The 23,805-nt window shown below is 41.9% G+C and overlaps 1 protein-coding gene and 1 long non-coding RNA gene across 8 annotated transcripts in view; one reads left to right on the top strand and one right to left on the bottom strand.

Annotated features, from left to right (window-relative positions):
* Positions 1 to 23,565, bottom strand: part of ST3GAL6 (ST3 beta-galactoside alpha-2,3-sialyltransferase 6) — a 60,700-nt gene extending 37,135 nt beyond the window's left edge. For 4 of the 6 annotated variants that reach the window (XR_013444167.1, XM_078062608.1, XM_078062754.1 and 1 more), the window contains exons 1-2: positions 22,971 to 23,109; positions 3,796 to 3,956 (exon numbers count right to left, since the gene is read on the bottom strand). The gene's annotated coding sequence lies outside the window, so the exon portion shown is untranslated. Of the gene's footprint in view, positions 1 to 3,795; positions 3,957 to 22,926; positions 23,110 to 23,424 lie in introns of those variants that run through there. The other 2 variants (XM_078062683.1, XM_078062650.1) reach the window with 2 other exon arrangements.
* Positions 23,394 to 23,805, top strand: part of LOC118544896 (uncharacterized) — a 59,144-nt gene continuing 58,732 nt past the window's right edge. The window contains exon 1 of one of the 2 annotated variants that reach the window (XR_013444175.1): positions 23,394 to 23,532. This is a non-coding gene — a long non-coding RNA (uncharacterized LOC118544896). The remainder of the gene's footprint in view (positions 23,533 to 23,805) is intronic. The other variant, XR_013444179.1, reaches the window with a different exon arrangement.

Below are 23,805 nucleotides of genomic sequence, written 5' to 3'. Positions count from 1 at the left end.
AGTGTTGGCACCACCTGGGAACTTGGTAGAAATGCAGACCCGCAGCTCCACACCCTTGATCCACTGCATCACATGGGCACTTTAACGAGACCCCCAGGTGATGTGTGTTTGAGAAGTACTGATGGAGATGGTCAAGGAAAGAGAAATTACATCCCAGAGGGTCGGGCCTCGTTTTTGAGAGGAACCGGAAGCTCACCCTAAGTTCCTCGCTATCTCTTTTAAAAGTCTTTTGGACTTGACCTTTTCAATTTTCCAATCAACAGAATTTTCTCTGAAGAAACCAGTCAGATTCTCTCTGAAATAACTGACTTTAAGGCAAATTTCCCTCACATTCTAGGGAATATTTGTGGTTGCCTTGTAAATTCCCTAAACATTTTCATTCCTATATCATTTTCAGTCTTATCCTTCCACTTGCTACCACTATCACCACGATACTCCTGGTATTTTGAGAGGAAATTCTCCTCTCATTATATCTACAGGACACACATTTCATTCTGCATTGCCTAAAATGGTCAAGTGCATCACCAGCCAAACCTTTACAACAGCATTCCCAATTGCTGTTGTTCACAGCTTGAACCCCGGAATTACAGACCTCAGAGCTGGGAAGAGTCCACGGCATGTTGACAGAGAAAGGGCTTATGTCACCATATTATAGAAGAGACAGCCAGGATTTAGAAAAATTTAAAAACTTGCCAAAGGGGATGTCACTCACAAGTAGCAGAGTCCATGGCGTAAAAGGACATTTTTATGTGGACTTTCCTCCAGCACAATTCCAGTCTCATAGTGGGGGCACAGTAATAACCCACTAGTCTTGGTTTTGTTCTAGTCCTCTCCAACCTCCACGGTTTTCAATTCCCGAACCACCTCCTTCGGGTGGCACTTCACTGACCTGGTTCTCACTCCTCTAACTTCTCTGCCTACGTTTCTAGGTCTCTTCCTCCTGGGCACACGTAAATGTGGGCCTTCTCCAGCTCTTATCTTAATTAATGCTGGTTCCTAAACCCACGTGCCCATTTCTTCTCAGCTTCTAGCAATGATCTCTAATCTCTCTTTAAACCAGCCCACGTGCTGCACCTGGCGCCAAATCCTCAAAGCCCAGCTCTCATTCTGTCACCCACTCCACAGGGAAACCATCAGTGGCTTCCCACTGGCTGCCAAATAGATATAAAATCGCTTAGCCTGGCATGTAGGACTTCTATAATTTGGTCCTTCCACCTTCTCCTCTTCCACTCCATGCAATTTATTCTTTGCAGGTAGTAGCATAATTCGGTGTTAAGGTTGCCTGCGAGGCAAACAAACCCTGGGGGTTTGAGTCTCAGCTCTACAAATCTGACCAGTTCTAGGACCCTGGGAAGTTGCTTAACCTCTTTATAACTCAGTGTCCTAGGCTGTAAGATGGAATAATACCACCCAAAAGAGCTATTGTAAGTAGTAAATATAAAGCACTTAGGTAAAAGTCTGGCACGCAGTAAGGGTTCTCCTAATCTTGTTCTCATTCTTCTTTTAAAACTAATGAAATATTAACTGCCCATATACCAAGCCCTTACTAAAAAATGAACTTTGTAACAGCCTGGCAAAGACCCTAAAGAACTAATGACATTGTACTAATAATAGCCTCAGAAAATTAAGCTTCCATTACGATGCTAGCTATTTCTGCACATTCATTTCAACATTTCAAAGTATCCGTGGTAGGAAGACTTATTCATCTGCTTCTGAATAAGAAATGAAAGGTTTGATTGATCAAGGTAATAGTAATCCGTCAGCAAAACTCATGTTAGAATTAGACCCTATTTCTGGCTATAGAAGCAACATCTTTTTATGCTTTTCATAATACAACTGCTCTGGAGTTCTAGTAAAAAAACAAACAATCCAGACTTGTAATCAGCATATCAAATTTATGTCTTGAAGCAAGAAATAAAATCAAGAACTCTGCAAATAATTTGAGTGGACAAATGGTTTCATCTTACACTGTTATACTGTTGAGAAGGATTCAACTACTGCGTTCTAGATTCAGAAAGAAATAGCAGGGTCAATCAGCAATGTCTAACAAGGTAAGGATGAGGAGCTGAGTGTCTCAGCCCTAGAGAATGGGAGCAGAAAATGAAACACTGCAACAGATGGCAATAAAAATAGTTTTAATGTTCTGAACACTTACATAATAGAACTGTTCTAAATATTCTACACATGTAATTCTTTTAATCCTCAAAACCACCCCTTAAGAAAGGTACTATTGTCATCCCTATCACACAGATGATGACACTAAAGCACAGAGAACATATAACGTACTCAAGAATCCCCAGGTAGTAAGTGGCAGAGCTGGAATCAGAGAGCAGGCACACACCAGAATCCATGCTCTTCACCATTATGCTATAGAGACTCAAAATATTTCCATCTGATGCCAGGAGATGTAAAGACTGGCAGGAAAGACAGTTCTACAAATCACCAAGATGATGACAGCTCAGATTCCATTAAATTAGGATATGTCTGTCAGTAAGAAACCTGCAGATCCAGCCCTACGTCCAGCCAAAGTTGGTGGTGTTCAAGAGTTTTGCAAGCCCAGTGGCTCAGGACCCTGGGGAAGGGCTTTGAAACCACTCATGAATAATCTCGGTGTGAACAATGAAGAGCTCAAAAGATTCCCAAGGACCAAATCCCAAAACCATTGTAAATGTCCAAATCTGCCAGTACCACTAAAGAAAGCATTATGTTCTCAGTCAATGGGCGTCCTTCACAAAAATTATTTTCAAACAAAACAGTAATGTAACAAATTTGCCAGGAGAATAACTGCTTTCTGATGAGCCTTCACAAATCAGGACTGTATGGACACACGGGTAAAACGTGGAGCTAATTCCTGATGGACATTTGAGCTCCAGAGCTTTCTCAGAATACATTTATGAAGTGGGGTTTTAAATTTGTACATGGGTTCCAGGAATGGTAAGGAGAATATGCCTAAAAATCATAGTAAGGTACTTTAATAAAATTATTATTAATTGTAGCATTTAAGGATGGAGAGGGAACTCGAGTTCATTCTATTGAGAAAACAAGGACCAGGGAGGGCAAGCATCTTGCCCAAGGTTACACAGCTTATTAACAGCAGTTTCTAAAATAGCTGTGATGCATGTAATGATCTAGTTTTAACTTCAGTGTTTTCTTACTCTTTTACTTCCATACTGGCTTAGAGTAGTCCCAAAGAAGATCTATTCACGCTGAGAATAAAAAAAAATATTTAAGGGGCATTCAGCTGGGTTGGTCAGAAGAGCATGCAACTCCTGATCTTGGGGTCATGAGTTCTAGCCCCAGATTGGGTGTAGCGATTACTTAAATGAATAAACTTTAAAATAATGATAAAAGTATTTATAAGTTCCATAGCTCAACTTTGGGATATGCTGATGAGTCACTGGTTACATTAAAAGTCTCATGGGCCCTCTGGCCACATGTTGAACTAGTAAGAGATAAATTAATAGGCATTTTAGGGGCACCTGGGTGGCTCAGTCCTCAAGCATCTGCCTTCGGCTCAGGTCATGACCCCAGGGTCCTGGGATTGAGCCCCGCATCAGGCTCCCTGCTCGGTGGGGAGCCTGCTTCTCCCCCTCCCACTCCCCCTGCTTGTGTTCCTGCTCTCTCTCTCTCTCTCTCTGTCAAATAAATAAATAAAATCTTTAAAAAAAATAAAAAATAAACTAATAGGCATTTTAAAGTCATTTGGAAGAGGTGGCAACATTGTATAAGAACATTTCAACTGTTCAAACTCACATCTAAGAAGTCTGAGACAGTGGTAGTGTTGCCTTGACTTACCTGCACTTTTAGGAATCTGTTTCCCAAAGGCACTCTGCTCCTGAAGGTGAAGGATGTGGTAAGGTCCCAGAGGCCCGGGAGCCTGTCTGCTAAATTGTCGGAGCCTGTCCACTAGAAATAAGCCAAGACAAAGGGTTGGGCTGCTTCTTCACTTGCAAGTGCTGCAAGAAAACACAAAGATAGCATGCTCATTAAGAATGGGCTTCACTGCCCAAGAAAAACTTTAAGCCATTAAAAAATGTTTACTGAATACATCGTCTTAGTAAACTCACTCCTGACCCCTCCCAAAATGTTTGACAGGGTGATGAAATTACCAAAAACAAAACAAAAATCCAAGAAAAAAACCAGCAGCGTATATTACATTACTAGAGCTCATGACTGGTTATCCACCGGATCCCGCTCAGGCTCCTTGGGAAAAAAAAAAAAATCCAGCTCAATTAATCCAAAACAACCTGGTCATGAAAGAACCATCTGTCTTATTTTTCAGCTTCTCTCAACACACATACACACAGCGTTATTGTTAAATGCAGAGGTGAGAAAGGAAACTGTCGCTCCGAAAACCCTCCAAGGAGGAAGGGAAAGGAGACAGGAGAATGAGGAGGGAGGTCAAGAAGAATGAAAATATCTAGGAGAAAGTGAGGGGAAAGAAAGCATGGAGAAATTACAAGAACAACTAGTTTAAGAATGTGCTGTGGGCTACTTTCTCAAAATAATAAATAAACAAATAAATAAAAATTTTAAAAAAATCCCAAACTGCTCTTGCTACAGCTCTTCTTACACAAGACTAACCCTGCTACAAAAACAAACAAAACAAAAACTGCACACTCTGCACTTGTGCTAGTAGAAAATGTTATTTTAAAAAAATTCTTGGGGCGCCTGGGTGGCTCAGCTGGTTAAGCGGCTGTTTTCAGCTCAGGTCATGATCCCGGGGTCCTGGGATCGAGCCCCGCATCGGGCTCCCTGCTCCGTGGGGAGCCTGCTTCTCCCTCTCCCTCTGGCTGCCTCTCTGCCTACTTGGTCTCTCTCTCTCTGTCAAATAAATAAATAAAATCTTAAAAAAAATAAATAAAAAAAATTCTTGGGAAATATCAAAAAACCAAACCAACAAAAATATGGCAAATACTTTAAGAAGTCACTATGAACTCTGATGTCCTGTGATAAGGAAATACTTGTGCTTAACTATTATGAAAATCATTTAATAACATGAAAAAATAGTTAGAATCTACCAAGAAGGAAAAATTTTAAAAGCTGAGAACACGAAAATTATTTCTACGTATAAGATGGATGTGTGTGTGACACATTACCAAAAGACACTAGAAAAAAACGAAATCCACTGATGTGCTAAGTTGTGGATTACAGGGAATTTTTTTCTTTGAAATTGAAAATTTATAGAGACACCAAAAAATGCTTATTTCCACTTTTGAAATGCCAAGTAGTTGATGCATTTAGAAATTAGAAGAAAGGCAAAGTGGTGCTCTCTAGTAGCTATTATTATAATGGAAGTCTCCATTGTGAAGCAGAATTTTGAGCCTAAGGACCTTATGGGTAATTATACATTTGTGCCTTAGAATCATTCTCCCTAAATGCAAAGAAAGTGCAACTCCTGGGTTTCTATCATCTTCTGCCCACTAGTACTTATTACCAGCTGAAAGTAAAGGAGAAATCACAATTTTGAAGTTGGAAGGGTCCTTTAAAATTATCCGAATACTTGGTAAAAAAAAAAACCCAAACAGTATCATATCATATCAGGAACAGCTGGGGGATGGGAACTTAGTTACACCTGGAGAAACTTAAATCAAGACAGGAAACAAGATCGCCCATTCTCATGTTTGAACGACTGTCATGAAGCGGCATTAGCCTGGTTCTGAAGGCTTAGTGGGCTAAGGGGAAAAGGAGGGGGGTTAAGCCAAAACCAGTAAACACAATATTCAAGGAGTTAGGTTTGAGTCAGTAAGAGAGAACTTGCTAATATTTGGGTTGCCTAAAGATAATACAGGAAAGATAATACAGGTTGCATTATTGGATGAGTCACTTGTTACTAAAGACACTCTGTTCTAAAAACCACTTGGGAGGCTTTGGACAGTAGTGCTTAACAAACTTAAATGTCCATTGGCATCACCCGAGCATCTTCAACTGTAGATTCTGATTCAGTAGGTCTGGGGTAGGGCCTGAGAATCTGCATTTCTAGCAAGCTGCCTGGTAATGCCAAGGCTGTGAGTCAAGAGTGCCAAGGATGTAACACGACTATAAGCCTTAGAATGTGATTTAAACCAGTGTTTCCCCAAAGTGCATAGTCTTCCAACCATATGACTTCAAAAGTTCTCTCCCACCTGGATTTGGGGGCAGATGACTAATAAATTGGGTAAGTGGTAATTAGCAGGATTTCGTGAGTCCACACATTCAAAATTCAAAGAAAGTTTGTATCCTGGTATCTTGCAGTACCTGCCCCCATCATACTTTTGAACAATAATTTATTTTGCACAATTCTAAAGAAGAGATGTTTTACTTCCATTAAAAAAATGATGCTCATACTCCAAGCTTGGCAAATATTTAAAAACAAGTAACTACATTGTAAATATGCACTCAGCATTAAAAAATGCAGTTACTTATGATTTCAGTATACAACAGTTAACAGAGATGTAGAATGAAAGAAAATATGGCTATAATTTTTTCCCAGTGATCTGTGGCATAAAATCGTGTGTCTCCAAAGGTGGGGAGGGGTAAGTCTCCCAAGGCTACAATTTGTGGTCTTCTTTTTCAATGGAGGGCTTTGCATTATTTACCTAGCCCTGAAATTTCACCTCCCTACCATCCAACAGAGTCATAAAAATTCCTTCAATGTTTTAAAAGTCCCTGTTTCTGGCTCTGCTCCCCTATCTAAAAAACCTGGACTTTAATCAGTTCAAAATCCTATGTGATGTCTTTCCTGGAGATATGTGCCAATATCTGAACACTTATCTTCACACTTTAAGGTGTATCTTCCTTAAATTTAAAAGCCTTCTTATGTTTCTCTCCCAGAGTAAATAAGCCAACAACTAAGAGGGAACCAGTTTCCTGCCTTTCTTCTGACTCTGAAAGTCAGAGTTTGCTGTTTCAGTTTGCTTAAGAGTTTGCTGTTTCAGTTTGCTTAAGAGTTTGCTGTTTCAGTTTGCCTAAAAGTTGTAAGTAGCATTCCATCCGATTGACAAAAGCCCTTTTTCTTCAAACTGCTTATTTACTTGTCAGTTAATTCTGAATGAACCTAGCTTATTCTGCTCCTTGGGAAGTATCACCTGTTAATTCCTCTTTTGCTATTTTTAAAAGAAAAATGTGAGTTAACGTGAGGGTAAGCCATCAGATGAACCTACATAAAATCTTAAGGTTAAAGTATTGGAAATTTTTCTGCTTTCCACAGCACATGAAAATATGTGATGATACTTTTATTACTATCCATCAGATGATTCTCTAAAGCCAAATTACAAATATGATGCAAATCTTAATTTGGGGTACTTTATAATACTATTACAAGTAAACCAATACATGTGATAAGTATTTTTTTATGAAATCATATAATCCTAGATTTACTTTCTAATACTAGTAGGTTAATCCTTTTGGCAAAGTGAGTCAAATTTATTTCCTGATAAAATTAATTCTGAAAGTTTCCACCATCTACAATAACTGTTGATTTAATCAGTAAATAATTTCTCACTGCCAACTCTATACCAGACATTGTTCTAGGCACTAAAGATCGTGAAAGAAAAAAAACAGATTACCAACCAGGAGAGAGGCAGATATTAGCAAGCAGTTCACAAGTAATTATTTATTTATTTAATTATTTTTTATTATTATGTTCAGTTAGCCACTGTGTAGTACATAATTAGTCCTTGATGTAGTGTTCAACGATTCATTAGTTAAGTATAACACCCAGTGCTCATCACAGCACGTGCCCTCCTCAATACCCATCACCCTGTTACCCCCTCCCCCCACCCCACAGGTAATTATTTAAATTACAACTGAGGTATGGCTAGATACTGACCCAGGTCCAGAAGGACAGGGAGCTTCTCTGAAGAATCTGGGAGAATTCTCAGAGAACTCCACTGAAGTGTTAACCAGATGAGAGAGGGTGAAAATGAGAGACATTCTGGGCAGAGGAAAGAGCATTTGCAAAGATTCTGAGGTGAGAATGGAAATTATACACAGAAGAACTGAGGTTGCTGATAGGAGTAAAGCTGGAAACAGTAATAGCTCATCTCGGCAGCATGCCTACTGTACGCATGAACTCACAGTCCTCCCCAGCACTGGACCCAGGCAGTGTTACTCGAATTCTACAGCTAAGGACACAAAAAAGCTTAGGGAGGTCAACTTGTCCAAGGTCTCAAAGCTGGAAGGTGGCAAGCCAGGGTTTGGTCTAGGCAGTCTACTGCCCGGGTCCTTATTCTGGACTGTAAGCCACAAGAACTTCCCAGGAGCAGGTGAACGTGGAGCTTTCCTCACGTTCAAGATTCATTCCGTCAACTTTCATTTTCCACAGAATGGCATCAGGAAATAGAGATGTATTAGAATAGCTTCAGTCTCATTCCCAGAGTCTTGATAAATATACGGTTCCTGGTTGGAACCTATTTCGTTAGGAAATATTACACGGAATTTTTTTTTTTTTAAGATTTTATTTATTTATTTGACAGAGAGAGACACAGCGAGAGAGGGAACACAAGCAGGGGGAGTGGGAGAGGGAGAAGCAGGCTTCCAGCGGAGCAGGGAGCCCGATGCGGGACTCGATCCCAGGACCCTGGGATCATGACCTGAGCCGAAGGCAGACGCTTAACGACTGAGCCACCCAGGTGCCCCCAGAACTTTTTTATTACAAAAATGTTCATAGAAGTCCATATGTTAATATAACAAATGCCTGTGAGCCCATTAACCAAGATAACCATATCTTCTCAGGGATTTTTTTTTAAAATACACATTTATGTTCCCCTCCCTATCCCTATTCCTCTTCTCCCAGGGTCAACCACTATCATGAATTTGATAGAGAGCCAGTCCACTTTTTATTCACAGGCATACGTATGCATGCACACACATTCATAAACATTATATGGTATATGATATCGTTCTAAGTAATGTTTAACATTTACATAACAAATATATAATATTCTGAAATTTGTGTTTTTCACTCTACACTTCAGGTTTTGAGTTCCATCCATATTGCTTCGATGCAGAAAGGTCTGGCTCATTCTTTTCAAGTTCTGTAGAATAGTCTATTGACCAAATATATCACAAAGTTACCCATTTCCTACTAGCAGACGTTTAGGTTGCTTTCAGAGGATTGCTTATCTAAATGCCATTTTGGAGCCAAATCTCTTCTTTTTTTTTTTTTTTTCAGATAAAATACTTTACTGAGACAGTGAATCTTACACATTGCTAGAATTACTTTAAAATTGAAATTTCTGGGGCGCCTGCGTGGCTCAGTTGGTTAAGCGTCTACCCTCGGCTCAGGTCATGATCTCAGGGTCCTGGGATGGAGCCCTGCATTGGGCTTCCTGCTCAGCAGGGAGCCTGCTTCTCTCTCTCTCTCTCTCTCTCTCTCTGCCCCGCCCCACTGCTCATTCTCTCTCTCTCAAATAAATAAATAAAACCTTAAAAAAATACAATAACATTGAAATTTCCATTTTAAATAGGGTTTTTCTCTAAAGAAATAAATCTTTGATAATTCAAATCATAGAGAAATACCTAGATAATTAAAATACTATGACTCTGAAAAGGGGAAGTTAACAGTATTTTAAATGAGAAAGTAAATTTCTAGTTAAGTTGAATCTATACTAATCCTGTTGAAAACAAAACATACTGAAGAGAAAGTAGGTGCAGAAAATAGTCTGTATCTTACAACCACTTTCTCTTTCTGGGCACACCATACTCCACACTTGGCAGAAAAATCAGAGCATTTGAGCAAGCAGATAAACAAAACAAACATTTCTCTGGAATGCTTTGTTCTGTGCTTTGGTCAGAAGATAATCCAAGACACAACCACACAGAAAGATAACCAAATTTTTCTTTAGAATGGCAAGTGCCTACTACGTGGCAGAGTCAATGTTTGATAAAGCAGACAATTAAAAAAAGCAATAAAATTATCCTGAAGTTGTTAGACCTATATAAACAGTGTGACTAAGAACAATCATCAATTTATATTAATGGAACTTTTTAACTCAAGGACACTGTAGCAAGTTTTATTACAACGTGTAAACTGAAATCAACTCTACAAATCCGTGAAGACCCATCTATGGGATTCCTATACTTTTAACACTGTTTTCTATAAAGAAGATTTCTGGGAAAGCCTCAAAAGGCAGATGTTTTAAAATATGGATAACTGTTTACTAATGGCTGCATTCTTCACACTATAACATAACTTTGTCCAGAAAATGCAAAAGGGAATATGAAGAAGGGCATTTGTCTTCAGAAGGAAAGGGAAGTAAAGTCTCCTAGCAGATTTCCAAAGAAGTGTACACCATCCCCACATAGGTAAATAGAAAAAGAAATCTGGGTTTCCAATGAAAGAAGTAACTCTATCACATTGGGGGTCCCAATGGAGTCAGACTGTGTGGCCCCATTTTCACACAACAAGCCAAATGTTTTAGCATGTTCCATAGGCAAGCCAAGGAGATATCACTTCTAGATCCCTGGACTCCAGCCCAAGAAATCCTCCTGAGTTTAGGAAAACCCCTCCAGGCTTCCGGGGTAGCCCTGAACCCAACTGAAATTTATCCTACCAGCAGTTCAATAACATAACCAGCCAAGAGGGAGCAGCTTCATCATCCACTCATCCATCTGTCCATCCATCACAGATATTTATTACCCAGATATCCCATGGCACGAGATCTCAGAGTGTAAGGGGTATCTGAGCCAAGAAAGCAAGTCCATACATTCACACATTTAAACACAGACAAACATACCAAACATAACCTTCTGCCTCATTCTAACCTCTTACCTACAAAGTGCACATTTTATTAGTTTTCAATGCATAATATGTGTATTGTACAGAATACACGATTAGCTCCAAATTTATGACTTTTTTTTTTGTATTCCACCTCAAAGTGCAAAACAGAAATAGAAACAAATAGTATAAACAGTAGGAACAAGAAGTTGAGACTCAGCGTGAGAATAAGGCACCACAAATAGACCAGAAACCAAAAGTAGGATCACTTGGACTTTTGAAACTTCCCCCCACCACGTCTGGTGAAGACTCCCCAGAGTTGGCAGCAGTAAGTACTGACTCTGGACGGAACGGAAGGCGTATATGCTACAGACATATGAGGCTAAGGGGAAGAGTCTGTGCTAGCAGCATTTATGTCAAAAGCCACCAGCGACTCCCTGGGCCCCAAAGCAAGGGCACAAAAGAGGAACACAGGAAGTGGCCCAAGTCCGTGGAGTCACCCTGGGAACCTCACAACAGTACGGTCCTTGTGGTTCCCTAACACCAGAAACTCAGCCCGGAACAAAAAATAGATAAGTTGTAAGGCAAACTAAAACTAATCCTTTGCTAAAGAAAGTACTCTGTCATCCAATATGTTCTGCATACTTCCTTACTACTTACTAAAGCCTAACTGTTGGACAGCTTTTTGATCTGAGGCCTTTTTTATTTTCTCAAATGAGAACTGGTCTTTGATATACCTAAGGTCAGCAAAATGAAACCTTTATTTATAGCATGGCATACTGTTTGAAAATAGAGATTTCACTTAAAGAATAAAGCTTGGGTTTTTTTTTTTCCTATCAAAGATGATTTGGACCAGAAGAACTGGGGAAAACTGGATGGAGGATGTGGCCCCAGTCTGGGTGCGGTAGGATGGGTAAGAACAACTCAGCAAAGACCCAATAGGCAATGATGGGAAGGCACAGAGGGCTGATGTGCAGGGCTTTGGTCTGGGGTATGTCAGGAAACCAAATTGACTCCGTTTGAAAGCACTAGTGAAGAAATAAAGAAAAAGCCATATAATGGTAATGAAACCTCTGTCCTTCTATGGGGCACATCACGGATGCGGAGCAACCAGGAGCAAGACAGAGCACTCCGTGAGCCAGTTCACACAAGAGCAGCTTGGACGGGATGTAGCTAGGGTAATTCCTGTACCAAGGGCCAGGTGCACTCCGGGAGGAGGGGTCAGGGCACCAGGCCCACTGCAGACCCTCTATATTCGTTTCCCAGGGCTGCAAGCACAAAGTGCCACAAATAGGGTGGCTTCTGACAACAGAAGTTTATTGTCTCATAGTTCTGGAGGCTAGAAGTCCAACATCAAGGTGTCAGCAGGGCCGTGCTCCCTCTAAAACCTGTAGGGGAGAATCCTTCCTTGCTTCTTTCTAGCTTCTGGGGGTTGCTCACACTCCTTGGCACTCCTCAGGTTATAGATGTATCACTCCAATCCACCATCTTCACGTGGTGTTATCCCTGTGTCTCTGTCTTCACATGGATGCTTCTTACAAGGACACCAGTCATACTGGACGAGTTGCCTATCCTTCTCCAGCATGACCTCATCTTAACTAACTGCATCTGAAATGACCCTTTTTCCAAATAAGGTCACAAACCTCAGGTACTGGGATTTAGGACTTCAACATGTCTTTTTTGAGGGCCACAATTCAACCTAGAACACTCTTCCTGAAATGCCCAGTCCTCACCCTCAACCAGAAGGACTCTGATGCTCTAGAGCTATTTAGAATACCTGGATGTTAATTCAAATTAAAGAGAAACAGAAAAAAAATTACCATATGGCGGTGACAGTCAGAACAGTGGTTACGTGTAAGGAGGGAAGCGGTGACAGGGGGAGCCCACGGGGCACTCCTGGAGACCAGGCAATGCGCTAGCTCTTCATCTAGAGGCAGGTTACATAGGTGGGCTCACTGGGAAGAAATGTAGCAAACTACACTTGTATGGTTTTGTACTCCTCTGCATGTCCAATATATTTCCATGGAAACTTTACTTAAAAAAAACTAGAGAAATTGGAGCTGTCCAAGAAATAGAGGTCTGAGCAACCTAAGGAGAACCTCAGAGAGGGGCATTGTCTGGGAGAAGCCACAACCCATGCGTGAGCCGCTTGAGTGGCCAGTTTACCTGAGATGTTCAACTCCTAGGAGCAGGTATGTAACAAGAAATGCTCAAGTAATTTACTTAAGATGAGAAAAATGTGAAGGCCAAGGAATACATATATTTGAACTGGCAGATTGGCAACTTCTATATATGGGTGATAATTAAAAATTATGTTTGATAAGCAGAAACCCATTGTAAGTCATAAGGATACATTCTCCCCTCAACAGTGCTGCAAACATGCTAGGGCACTTTGTGCTTGGCCCTCTGTTTTCCTACCCTCCTTGCAGACCTCTCCCACACATTCCATTTTCAGGCTAATTACAGTTCAAGTAAGTTCCAGTGTTTTTTCTTCCACATCTCATTCTTCTCTGGGAATTTTAAACTCTTGTGGTTAGGGTGTTCTGGGTCCAATTGCTTAATCTCCAAGCAAGAGAAATCAACACCAAAGGACAGAGTTAAAATACTGGACACCACTCAGACTTAGCAGAAAACCTATTTTGGGGGTAAAAACATAGCATATAATTATAGAAAATGAAGCTATGAACAGAAGCACTTGGCTTTCTATTGTGTAAAATGTATTAAGGAGGGACCGAAAGTTTCAAGGCTATGAATTTGTAGGGATCCTGCTGACTCTTCTTCCTGGATGTCTCTGTCCCACTGAAGCCCATCCCTATTCTCAAATTGCAAATAGAATCCCATGTTTCAGAAGTCTCGAATGACATTTAATATTTCTATGTTTGAAATACTTGGGTTATTAAAAATGAGAGCTCTAACATCAATCATACATCACCATTACTAATGTTTTCATCATTTTCTCATGAAAGCAGCAAATGGAAGAGATGTATTCCATGCCACATGTAAAATTCAAGTCCAATGTTAGAAGCAATGTGAAGAATTTGCCTATTATAAATTGTCCATATAGACCTTCATTCCCCAAGTACATAACCCCTTAGGGAGATGTAACCATCATAGGCCATCTGTCTCTGAGTCTGACTGAGCTGCCTATTATGTTCTCTCCCGTGGCATCTCCTAAAATACTTGACTCTGAACATTATAGTCTAAAAGCACTAACCTTTGCACAGTTCTTAGTCATTCTCAACACTGTTTCATGCTTCAGCACCTTTGACCATGCTGTTTGCGCTTTCTGGAATGTTCTCCTCACCTTCCAGACCTTCCTCCCCCCCCACCCCCCCAGCCCCGCCATAGCTCAGAATCATCTTCTGTATTCTGCTCTTCAAGGAGGACTTCACTTTCTACCTTCACTCTGCATTTGGATGAGGATAAAGGAGAGTCTAAGAAAGAAATAATACGTAAAGCTGTTTCAAGAATAAGGCCAACTATACTTTTTAAATCATCTAAAAAAAATTCAGGCTAAAAGATGTTAAGATTTTTAGTGGGCATCCGAATAGAGCAGTTTTTACTTCTTAACCCTAGTTTATTGTGAAAAACTCCTAGTGCTATTCAACCAACAGACTTTCATCCCCAATTCCACCCAAAGCCCATATGCCTGCACGTGCGTGCACGCGGGGGCACGTGCGTGTGCGCACACACACACACACTGCATTTCTCCATATGACCCAGATCCCTATATAATAAATAGCACAGCACCTGGCACATCATAGGTGCCCAAACATTTGTTCCTGTTCACCGAAGAATAAAGAAATACAACAACACGAGCACATTAATAAAGTCCAAAGTGAAGCCCGGTGCTAAGATGAAACAGACTTAAGGGAAAATTAGAGCTTCATGATGTCAAGCAGGAAGTTTTTCTGGAGAAAGTTAATTTTTAATGATTTGAGGGAGGATAGAGTTATAATAATAGCTATCATCATAGAGTTATAACCATAATAATGGCAAGTAATACAGATTAAATGATATTTGGCAGAAACTACACTGACCCATTTATATGTTTTCTTTTATTGCAATAATGTGATGTGGCCATTATGCTGAGTTTATAAATAAGGAAAGTGATGCTCAGAGTCATTAGGCAACTTATGCAGAGTCATGCAGTTATAAGCCATGAAGCTAGAAAATGAACACAGGTTATCATCTGGTCTGGATGGGGAAGGGTGGAGTGGGGAGGGGGAAGGCATGATGTATCAACAGAACATCTCAAGTTAAAGCACTGAAAGGCTTTCAGTAACTACAGATTCAAATGGGAGAGTAAAATGAAAGGTAGCATCATGAGATAACAGAAAACTTCAAAGACCAGTTGGAGAAATTCTCTGGATTTTTGAGTAGAAAAAAATTTCCATAATGAAAACCATGCTTAGAGGATGTTACCATAAAAGTACATGGACAGGAATATTGGTGGTCATAGGTAGAGAGCTTAGGTAGAAGATTTTGTATAAGAATATGATTGTATAGCGGCGCCTGGGTGGCTCAGTCACTTGAGCGTCTCTGCCTTCGACTCAGGTCATGATCCCAGGGTCCTGGGATCGAGCCCCGCATCGGGCTCCCTGCTCAGTAGAGAGCCTGCTTCTCCCTCTGCCTCTCTGCCTACTTGTGCTTTCTATCTCTCTGTCAAATAAATAAATAAAATTGTAAAAAAAAAAAAAAAGGAATATGATTGAATCATTTTATGGTTAGAGCAGAAGACCCCCTACCCACCAAAGCTGTAAAAACATTTTTTTTTTTTTTTTTTGCAATAGGTGGACCAGATTTGTCCTCCAAACAATTCAGTGCCTGGAAAACATTTATAGGTACTTCATGATCAGAAAGCATACCTCTCTCTTAATATCCTGCTTATCAAAATATCCAATTATTTCTAATTTATTTGTAGCAGAGCTGGAATCAAAGTAATTAGCTAAACTACTTTGACATTTACCTAAAATATTGGCTCCAAATAGCAAAAGTAATTTGAAAGAAGTGTCCTTTATCTCACAAACATCATTTACAACAGAAAGTTCTTTTAACTTTCAGAGTCTATCAGTTAAATAAAATTATAAATTAATTTCTGTTGCTAAAAAGCAACTGAAGATCCTTTCATACCCTAGATGAAGGCCTGGATTATCATCTCATTGCTCTTGTCTAAATGCAACTGGATAACCCATTTTCAACTTGTAAATACAGCTATAAATTATCCATTAAAATATCAGGGAATTTTTTTTTTAAATCTCTACCTTTTTATTCTTTGGTTCCATGCTAAACATAGAAAATGTACACATTCCCTCATCTTTGCCTCCTCTACCCTTTAATACATAAACAACTCTTATATACTAAAAGGTTGCACAATATTTTAATAAAAGCATTTAATTTTGTTTCATATATCTTTATCTTATTTATTAGTTTATCTTTTTAAACATATTTAATTTTAATAAAAGCAGCACCTTCTGTGGTGCTGACCTAAATATCTGCAAGAGAATATTTTCTTTTTTTTTTTTTTTAAGATTTTATTTATTTATCCGACAGAGAGAGACACAGCGAGAGCAGGATCACAAGCAGGGGGAGAGGGAGAGGGAGAAGCAGGCTTCCCACTGAGCAGGGAGCCCGACACGGGGCTCGATCCCAGGATCCTGGGATCACGACCTGAGCCGAAGACAGACGCCCAACGACTGAGCCACCTAGGCGCCCCTAGAATATTTTCTAAGAAGAAAATTCCACCAACTGTCAGGCACAAAGGACTAATAACCTCTCTGAGGACCAAAATCTGATGGGGTGGGAGGAGCAGACTCCACAGAAACAGCTCAAAAACAAGAAGGCTGTGTTTATATAGCATTATGTGTTTGTGGGACAGAAAATCTAAAAGGTAGAACCTCTAAATATTTAGAATTTTTAAAATATGAATACAGAATATCTGTATTAACCAAAACGGTGCTCTCAAAGACGACATTCTTCAGGAGAAACTTTGTCACTATGAGTCTCAGCAGGAGCCCCCAGCTGGCCCCTCTCATGCACCACAGACTCTCAGTTCTTGCTACCCAGGCTCTTCTTCTCATTCCTCCCAGCTGTGGCAATCTTGATGAAGAGAACTTTTGACCCCCCAGGGCATTTATATGTATCTCATTTAACTAGGTTAAATGATACCTAATAGGAATCTAAGAAAGTTCATAATAAGTGTTGACACTTGAGCAATGCACGTCTCTGCCTACTAAAGTGCCTGAAACTGCGGACTTAAAAAGGTACTAATAAAGAGGGAAATGACTTTGTTATTCACATCTTTGGCACACACACTTATTTCCTCAGTAATATAATCACAGACCTGACTAACCCAACTCAAAGCATCATAAATTATGAATTATGAAGTTCTGAAAGTTTACTGGGGCGCCTGGCTGGCTCAGTTGATTGAACATGCGACTCTTGCTCTTAGGGTCATGAGTTCAAGCCCATGTTTGGCTTAGAGCTTACAAAAGAAAGGAAAGAAAGGAAAGAAAGGAAAGTAAGAAAGAAAGAAAGAAAAGAAAGAAAGAAAGAAAGAAAGAAAGAAAGAAAGAAAGAAAGAAAGAAAGAGAAAGAAAGAAAAAAGAGGAAAGTTTACTGTACATGGAAACAAATTTAAGACTATCCATCTGATGACATTTACATACTGGTCTCTTTCTCGTCAACACAAGTACACTATAATATTTTCAAAAAGAAAAAACTTTTCAAAGCCCAAAGAGTTTTAATTAATATATACAAATCCACAGGGATGAATTCATCTTTCACCTGCTTTCTCCAATGGGTAAAGTTTTTGAGATAACAAGTTGATAATCTTAATAGTTACAAAAATGAATCATAATAGTTATAAAGATGTTACAACGGAGCTAATATGTTAACATTGTGAGTCAATCCATGGACAAGGATTAAGTCATTTGGCAAATGTTTGTTCTATCTGTAATGTTCTGGACACTGCACCAGGTACAGAAGACCAGGGCTGAACAGGACAAGATGTAATCGTTGCCTTATCAGATAGAAAGGTATTCCAGATTTGATGCCATCAACCAGAAAAAAAAAGATACAAAAAGCTGAAAGTGAGTTGTTCAAGTTATGTGTATTAGTGACATTAAGTATGTAAGTTAATAAACAGGGCATCTGGCTAAAGAATTTCAATAACAATTTTCTCTCTAAGGAGTGTACCAAGCTCCCCTAGAGGGTAATATACTAGTGACGATGAGCTATCCTGGAGTCAAAGGATAATGGCTAAAATGCAGCGGACTTGTTCATTTCTGATAAACCAGTGCTACTATGAGATATCAGCTTGGACATAAGCCTTCATGATTTAAGTATTACTCTAAGATCATCTACAAAGACCAATAGAAATGAAATTTCTCAGGCATAGAATATTCCCAAGACAAATATTACAAGAATCTTGCACATTTCCACTGAAACTGTACTCTAAAAAGAACATAAACCTCCCATAACAGACCATGTAGACATCAGCCTGGGAGAGAAGGAGCAGGTATTCAGGAAAAGGCAAGGCCTTTGGATTACTTAAATTTTCGCCTCTTGTGACAATCATTGTCTTAAAAAAGATATCAATTGCAGTTGAGTTGCCTAATTAACATAATTTTTAGTATCTAGTTTTAGATATCACTAGCCAACCCAGAGACTTCTTAGAGATATCTGGAAGTTCAATCTGGAGAGAGGTTGAGAAATCAGAGCTAGTGATGCAGAGTCTTATGCATGAAGATCAAACTAAGTGAGTATATAGATTTATTTCAGAGGATAAGAGGCCCAGGGTCCAGGGTCCTTTGAGCCCTGCTTCTCTGCATGGATGCCTGTGCCCTGGCCTGGGGTGAGGAAGGAGAAATCATTGATGGTCAATTAACAGAGAGAAGTAAAGCTGACTGAGGGTGAGTGAGTGTGTGTGTGTGAAAGAGAGAGAAAGAGAGAGAGAGACAGGGAGAGGAAGTGAGAGACACAAACAGGAAAGCCCGTGCCCATTGGGTGAAGACTGACTTAATCTCTAATTAGAAATCTCTGGTGGCATCCCATTCTAATGAAAACACAATTCAAGCTCCCTTCCAAGACTTGAAGGCTTCACTTATATAAACTGTCCCCCACTTCCCTCACGGACTGCATCTCCTCCAAACTCCCCTTTTGCACTCCTCTCCATCTACAAGCTCTCCAAACACCCCCAATTCATTCATGCCTCAGGGCCTTTGCAGTTGCTGTCCCCTCTTCCTAGAAAGCCTTTCCTTCTGCTCTTCACTTGACAGTTGCTTCTCATCATTCACATATCAGTGCAAATATCACTTCCTCAGAGAAGCTCTCTGATTGCTCTAAAGAAGCTCCCTCTCTAGCACACCCCGAGGTGTATTGCCTTGTATCTGAAAGATATTTTTTCATTTATTTGTTCCTTGTTTATTGACTCCATTTCTCACAAAACATAAGGTCTGTAAGAGCAGGGGCTCTGTCTATCTTGTTCAACACTGCATGCCCTACCCCCCTACATATCCCATTATGTAGCAGATACTCAGTAAACATCAGTTGAAACTCAATTCCCACCTTAAGGATGACTATGCAGAAAGTCACCCAGCATTTACCACAAAACCACTCTCTGCTCCCTTGCCGCCCCTACCTTCCACCACAGTGACTGTGACCCACAACCATATCAACTCCGGACCCGCTTCTACATACAACTTGTGGCAGGTCGCTTCCCTTGCAAGAATCTCCAGCTTCCGTGCCACATTTTCATCTGGAGACTTCATTCTCCTCATCTACAGATTTTTCCATTCCCAACCAGATAAAAGTAGGTCTAGGTTTAAAGAATCCTTCAAAGACCAGCATTACATGCTACTAAGCACACTGTGTCTTAGGTATAAGGGCAAAAAGAGAGAATGGGGAAGAGCATCTTTTTACCCAGCTTTTCAGTGTTTGTGATTAAAAAAAAAAAAAAATTCCCAAGGGCTGGGTGCTTTCCTTCCTCTCTTTCCCAGTGGTCCCAGAAAAGGAAAGCCCCTCCCTGGTCGATGCAGAAGGCTGACAGTAAATGGTAAGCTGGCCACCACCCCCACCCCCAGATGACAAAAAGTCTCCAAGAAGAGGAAGTATGAGCATGGAACAGAGACTCAGGTCCTCCTGCTCCTTACTTTCTTTTACCCTCAAACTCATCCCCAGCATTTTACCCCTTCTTAGCCTGACTGTATCACAGCCAAGTTCCTGATCAAGTCTAAGACCCTACTGCTTATTCAGTGCTGGGAGTCACCATCAGGGGAAAGAACTCCTGCTACCTCACCAGATGAGGGAACAGTGCTTCTGACATCCTAATACAGAACCAGAAACACAGTTTCCTACTGACACGCTGTAGTGTCCAATGCATCCGTTGTATGCTATACATCAAGCTTGCTCCAAATCAAATAATTTTTTATTGAAGCATAATTAACATACAGTCTAATAACAAATGTATTTTTATTTTTAACCCATAAAGGGTTCACCTGGAAATTCTGATGTGTGCTATTTTATCCATTGTAGTTAGAATAAATAGGAGAGGTTCATTTAAACTGTGAGCGTAGGGATGTACCCCTGGGAAGACTTCTTCCAGGCAAGAAGGTTGAATAGGAACTTCAGTAAAAATACATTCAGAATGAAAAGAATTTTTGGAACACAATCCCTTGGAGATAACATATCCTCCTGAATTTGGCCAGACACAGCACACCAAAGTGGCACATCAAAGACACAGAGAAGACAGAACATACCTAACTGACGAAAGTCGGAAGCTATCAGAAGGAAAGGCAAAGCATACAGACCCCCTGTTCAAGACGCCCAGACTGAGGGGCAATTAAGAAAGTATATTCAGATCAGAGGATATATAACTTGAGTGTGTGCAAGACAAAGGTGAAGCATATGCACAAAGAATGGAAGAATCTGTGAGGAATGTGTGCTATGGAGGTTTCCTGGGATGGTGTAAGGCAGAGGTTAAGCAGACTTTCATGTGATCCATTCTAAGTCACTTACGCTGGGACCATCTTAGTTTTTTTTTAACTATAAAATGGAGCTAATTATTCCTGTCTCATACAGTTGGTGGGAAGATTTAATAAAATAACACATGTGAACACACTGGAGATCATAATGGGTGCCACAGGAGTTTTGTGTTTTCCTTACCGCCTTGATATGCATCACCTGGAATGTATATTAAATAGCCATCCGGCCCCCAACCCTGGATGGAAGCCAAGTGGTAATCTGTATGGCTAGCAAAGGATGTTTGTCAGAGACATATGGGAAATGTGGCATATTTCACCTGTCTCCTATAGTATTCCACATGATGTGGAACACAGAAGTATCTCCAACAGAAGACAACAGCTGGACAGACTTACGTTTTGGGTTTGTTTGTTTGTTTTAACAGTATGTCTTTTAATGGTATTCTTCTGCCAATTACTATCTATTCCTTTCTGATCCTCAAAGATTTTTATGGATTTGGGGCGTAAGAACAAACTGAATATTTCCAACAAATCTACTGAAATGTGGTCTCATTTTATTGCATCTTTATAAGGAGACATACAATCTGGGACTGGGACATTCAGGGACTATGGTAAAAATATCGCTCCAGGAAAGAAGCCCCACTGAGCAAGGAATGAAGATCTCCTCCTCCACATGAACAATTAAGGAAGGCTCAGGAAGCCAGATCAGGGTAATACAATCAGTTTCTGAAAAAGTTTTCTCCTTATAAACCAAAGTTGCCATTATCTAAAGTGTCTCTGAGTCAGGGTGCCTGGGTGGCTCAGTTGCTTAGGCGTCCCACTCTTGATTTCAGCTCAGGTCATGATCTCAGGGTCCAGAGATGGAGCCTGGTGTTGGGCTCTGTGCTCAGCAGGGGGTCTGCTTGAAGATTTTTCTCCCTTTGCCTGTCCCCTCCTTCCCCCATTTTCTCTCTCTAAAATGAACAAATTTAAAAAATAATAATAATAAAGTGTCTCTGAGGCAGCTGGCCTTACTCAGCGGCAACAGATTACAAAACAATCTGACTGTCTCTTTTGCATATCTGGGTGTGAAAAGCAATCCTTCCTGAGAAGAAAAGGAAGCTACACAAACCAATTTACAAACGTCAAATCAGCTTGCTTTCAAAAGGAAAATAACCTGGCAGCCTGAGCAGATCTTCCCAAATACTTAACATCTCCGTGTAAATAAAAAGATAGTGTCACCGTCTGCAGTTGGGAGAGGAAGTTTGAAGACCGGAAAGTCAAACATCCAGGCCAGCAGAGCATAGGCAGCCGTCAGAAACCTAAACCTCAGTGTGAAAATGGGGAGAAGAGCCAACGAGGGCAAGGAGTTTCTGGCCTTCCTGCAGTTCCCTTAACTATCCACCTAAGCATAGTACTCGGATGCATGTGACTTGTTTGAGCTTAGAATCTGCGGTTTATGTGGTTTCTGATGGCATCCACGGATGTTATTCTCATCCCCTCTCCCACATACAGTTTTTAAATATTACCTTTTAGTAGCGAGCACCTCCCCCCCTACCTCTCTCCCTACCCCTTCTACTGAAGATCCTATAAGAAGGTGTTTGGGGTTTTAGTTTCTAGAAATCGTCTATAGATTTTCTTTTAAGCCAAAATAACAGCACAGAAGAAAGAGGCTGAGCTCTCCAGAGAACCCTAGAGCAAGGGCCTCAAAATGACAAGTTGCTCCTTTGTTATCTTGAAAACTAAAGGCAGCCCAAACCCTGCGAGTTTCTCACCACCGCTCCCCCCCCCCCCCCCCCCGCAACTGCCTCGGTGCTTGTTGTGTTAGGTCTAGCTCTACTGTGGCGGGAAGGAGGGTTTGTTGGAAATTTTTCTACGATAAAAGACGAGAACCTTCCAGACCTCTAGCCCCCGTTCGCGAATAGACCCTTTTACAAAACAACGGTGAGCAAGGAGCCCCCACCCTTGCCGGCACGCGAGTGCCCAAGCTCCCCCGAGATTAGAGAAAAGCGGGACCCAAAGCAGGTCCTCTCGACTCGCAGCGCCCCTCCTCCCGCCCTGGGGATCCGGGCGCCCCGCAGCTCCTCTCCGCGGCGGGTACCCCGCAGCCCCTAAACCGGGGGGCGGGCTCACGCGAGGGTGCGCGGAGGGGGCTGTCGGTTCAGCGTGCCCCCCACCCGCGACGCTCAGCCTCAGAGGCTGCATGGACCCCAGGCCGCCCCAACCAGGGTGGGGAATTCGGTCTCCCCGATCCCCAGTCTCCCTCACCCGGGCAATGCCAACCCGCAGGGAAGCCGGCGGGAGTGAGTTACCGGCCAAGGCCCAGGAGCGCAGGCTGCAGAAGCGTGCGGGGCTCGGTGGCTGGGGGCCCGCTGCTCTCCGCCCACCGCCGCTCGCTCCAGCCGGCTGCTGCGGCGCCTGCCGCATCGGGCCGCCGAATCCCGAGGCCGGCGGAAACCGGAGGAAGGTGGCCCGGGTCAGGGGCGGCGCGGGCACGATTCCTTCTCCACGGACCAGGCGGGGAAGCCGCGGGAGTCCAAGGCGCCCGCCGGGCCGTGCACTGCCCTCCACGCCCGGGTCCCGATCCCAGGCGACTGCGCCGAGCGCCTCCGGAGCCGCGGGGAAGCTCCTCCTGCTCGGCTGCTGGCGCCAGACGCGCGGTGACCACGGCCGCCCCCAAGTTCACGAAGGAAGGTGCAATGCAGAGGGAGACTAGGGGTTCCGCGTCCCCGGAGCAGGGAGGCGGGAAAGCAGCCGAGCCCGTACCTTTCGGGCTGGGCGGACACCGGCCGCGCGCCCTTCCCGGGCGTCCCGGACAGGAAAATCACCACGAAGGGAGGGCCGGGGAAAAGCAGCGGGTGGCTTCAGGACAAGGTAGGAGGATCGAGTTCCACAGCCAAGAAGACACTCCCATCCCGCCTCGGTTTGTTTGGAAAGCTGCAGGGGCGAAAGTGTGGCGCGGCCAGGGTACTCCCCTTCCCCGCCGGGCTGGCGGGCAGCAGAAGTAAACACATTTGCTTGGCGCACCGGGGACTCCTGTGACACCAAGTGAGGCAGGAGTTTTGGTCCCTCGCAGAAAGGGAGAGGGTGTTCAGAGCTCCAGAATTCCTGGGCTCCGCCTTTCAAGGACAAACGTGTTGGTCCTTT

This window comes from Halichoerus grypus, chromosome 1 (assembly GCF_964656455.1).
Source record: "Halichoerus grypus chromosome 1, mHalGry1.hap1.1, whole genome shotgun sequence".
Taxonomy (NCBI): Eukaryota; Metazoa; Chordata; class Mammalia; order Carnivora; family Phocidae; genus Halichoerus; species Halichoerus grypus.
The sequence above is the reverse complement of the archived record's forward strand: the minus strand, read 5'-3'. Positions and strand labels throughout refer to the sequence as shown.